Source organism: Dioscorea cayenensis, chromosome 19 (assembly GCF_009730915.1).
Source record: "Dioscorea cayenensis subsp. rotundata cultivar TDr96_F1 chromosome 19, TDr96_F1_v2_PseudoChromosome.rev07_lg8_w22 25.fasta, whole genome shotgun sequence".
Lineage (NCBI taxonomy): Eukaryota > Viridiplantae > Streptophyta > Magnoliopsida > Dioscoreales > Dioscoreaceae > Dioscorea > Dioscorea cayenensis.
Window position 1 is genome coordinate 7310934 of NC_052489.1, and position 3967 is coordinate 7314900.

Below are 3967 nucleotides of genomic sequence, written 5' to 3' on the forward strand. Positions count from 1 at the left end.
CATCATCTTCATCTTCATCTTCATCTTCATCATCTTCATCTTCAACTTCATCTTCATCTTCATCATCAAAACATGGTATGTTTTGTGTGCTATTAGTCAAAGGTACTTCCACCGTGTAATTATCTCGAATAAGAGTATTATCATCATCAATTTCAATGGCGGTCATCAAATATATATGTGGGGATGCCTCATCTTCTTGGTATTCAATATCTTCATCATTTGTAACATCATCAATAATATACTTCTGCCTTATTTTAAATACTGCCACCAATCTTTTCTCCTTCGTCATCATTTCGAGGCACTCTATTCAACTTCGTTTGTATATGTGGCTCAAAGTAAAAGAAACAAAATCTAGAAATCTCTTCAATGATATAATCCTCACAAATAGAGCCTTCAACTTTGGCTCTATTTCTTACTTTTTTTCTTCAAATGATGCATATACCTAAAATTAAAAAAAGTAATAAATGTACCAGAATAAACAAATTAATTAAAGAAGATATAAGTTCAAGAGTTACCTCTCAAATTTATACATCCATCTATATTGTACTGGTCCCCCAACTTTGGCTTCATAAGCTAAATGTATTGGCAAGTGTTCCATAGAATCAAAAAAAGCCGGGGGAAATATTTTCTCCAATTTGCATAAAGTGATGACAATATTCTTCTCAAGCACCTCCATATTCTTAACATGTATCTCTATTGAGCATAATTCTCTAAAGAAACTACTAAGCTCAGTTAATGCATCGCAAACATCATTAGGCACAAGATCACGGATAGCAATAGGAAGTAATCTCAACATAAACACATGACAATCATGGCTTTTAATACCAATAAACTTGCAATCATCCAAAGAGACACAAGGCGATATATTTGAAACATATCCATCTGGAAATTTTAATTCCTTCACCCATTCACATACATCTTTGATGTACTCTTTGGTTAATGTATAAGATGCATTAGGCTTCATCAGTTTTCCATTAACTTCTTTCAATTCCAATTGAGGCTGCTTACAATAGTTTCTTATATAAATTCTTGCTTTCACATTGTCTTTAGTTTTCCACTTCACATCCATAATAGTATTAAAAATATTTTCAAATACATTTTTAATGACATGCATGACATCAAGATTATGACGGATAAGATTAGTTCGTCAATAAGGCAACTCCCAAAATATGTTTTTTTTCACCCAATTATGTTCTTGCCCAAAACCATGTATCTTTTGAGAGCTTGATTTTGTGCCAAATGTGATATTTGGGAGAATAGATATGCGTCTAAACATTTCCTCACCAGATAATCTAGGTGGTATGTCACCATTCTCAATTCTACCCTTAAGGAATTTCTCCTTATTTTTTCGAAAAGGATGATCTATGGGGAGAAATTGATTATGACAATCGAAAAAAGATGTCTTCCTACCTTCTTTCAAAAAAAAAAAAGACCGCGTGTGCTCCATACAATAAGGACATGCCAACCTTCCATGAGTGCTCCATCCTGAAAGCATACCATAAGCAGGAAAATCATTTATTGTCCATAAAAGTGCTGCTCTCATCTGAAAGTTTTGTTGCTTTGAAATATCATAAGTGTGAACCCCATCAACCCATAATAACTTGAGCTCATCTATCAAAGGCTGCAAGAAAACATCTATATGCTTGCCTGGACCTTTTGGACCTGGGATGATCAAGCTGAGAAAGATAAAAGCCCTTTTCATACACATTGATGGTGGAAGATTATATATAGTGACAAATACTGGCCAAATAGAATAAGGAGTAGAAGAATGACCAAATGGATTAAACCCATTTGTGCATAAGCCAAGACGTACATTGTACCTTTCAAATGCAAATGAAGGGTGAGAACGATCAAAATGCTTCCATGCTTCACAACCAGCAGGGTGTGTAACAACTTCAGGATCGTGTGCAGAAGCATGCCATGTCATGTGCTCAGCAGTCTTTCTTGACATATATAGCCTTTGAAGTCTTGGTATTAATGGTAAGTATCTTAATACCTTGTAAGGTATGCCTTTCTTGCTATTAGATCTTCCTAATTTATTCTTGGATGACCACAAAATGTACAATATGTTTTCTCTTGATTCTCCTTATAATACAACATGCAATTATTCGGGCAAGCATGTATCTTCTCATAACGAAGTCCGAGTTTGCTCATCATTTTCTTTGTTGCATAAAAGTTACCAACTAAAGTTTCACCTTTAGGCATCATGCTTTTAACTGCTGACATCATGCAATCGAAGGACACTTCACTCATATTACTTTCAGACTTGAGATTTAATAAAATTGATGCAGCCGACAATTTAGTATGTGTTTTGCAACCATCCCATAAAGGACAGTCAACATCATTTAATAAATTATAAAATTTTTTGTGCATCAGAGTTAGGCAACTCTTGTTCACACATGGCTTCATGATTCCCATTAATTTGTTGACCTATAGCATCAATCACCATATCCTTATATGGATTCGAAAACTCATCTCTCATTGTGCGTGATGATTCACCAATGTTGATTTCACTTCGAAAGGGCTCCCCATGTGCATCCCATCTAGTGTAATTATCCATAAAACCTTTGGAATACAAATGAAACTTGACTCCCTCTCTATCATGGAATACTTTGTTCTTACATTTTTTACATGGGCATCTAATTTTGTCTCTATGCACATACTTTTCTTGAGAGAATGCAAAACTTAAGAAGTTCTCACACCATTTAGAAAGTTATTATTAAGAATGCCATTAAAAATTCTATTGTGCATCCAACTACGATCATTGGCCATGCTACTTCTTAAACTGCAAAATGACATATATTAAAAATGACAAGGTGCACCCCACAATGCACTAGATTGGATAATTATAAAAAAAAATATATCATCAAGCTCCACATAATTAAAAGGATCAAGGCATATATAATTATATGTGGTGAAACAAGCATCTTTACATATCAATCTTAGATAAATTACCTTCTAATGTTGTAATGGATACCATCTACATGATTATTATGAACGTAGAATGGAAAACATGATAGTAATGATCCAAGCAAAAGAAAAAGAGAGATGCATGGTGTTCAATATCAGTCCATGTTATTTGATCTATTTAAATATTACTCCATTTTATTCCATAGTTCATGAATAAAGGAACAAAAACATAAGCATGGAAAGATAATGTAAGACTTTAAGCATATGAAAGATAGAACTAACCTTCTTTGAATATCTTGACAAGCCAATTAATTGGATATCACGAACTACTTTATATAAATCTCTTGTAATTATCAATTTCTGAAAATGGCATCTAATATTAAATAAATTAGCATATTAAATTCAAACGAAAGAATAACTCTATACATATGTCTTATGTGAACATTTATGCATGCATGTTTCATTTGGAGAGAAAAAAATTAAAAAAAAAAGAAGAAGGAATTGTCAATGAAAATAGACAAGTGAAGAGAGCAGCATATATTGTGAATTTTGAATGCTAGATTGAATCACAATATCTATGGCTACACAATGGATTCTATATATCTCATTTCAAGTGTTTATGTATAAGATCATACACTAATTACTGAATAATATGGTTTAATAATGAATTATTAAAGTTTATTTTATTTTATATATATATGTATAATGGTATAAATTTATATTACAACAAAGATATAAATTTTTATGAATTTTAAAAGAAATGCAACTCTATTATCAAAGCATCCAATATACATACATACATACATACATACATACATACATACATACATATATATATATATATATATATATATATATATATATATATATATTCCACAATTTACCAACAACTCCGTACTATTCTACTTTATAGGGGCTAGATCAACACTAAATTAAATTAACATTTGTTATGATAGTGTTAAACCAACATTAAAAACAAATTATATAAAAAGTGATGAGGCTTCCATATTATGCAAATATCATTTTTTTTTTGTCTTATTCTTAAAATATTCGAATG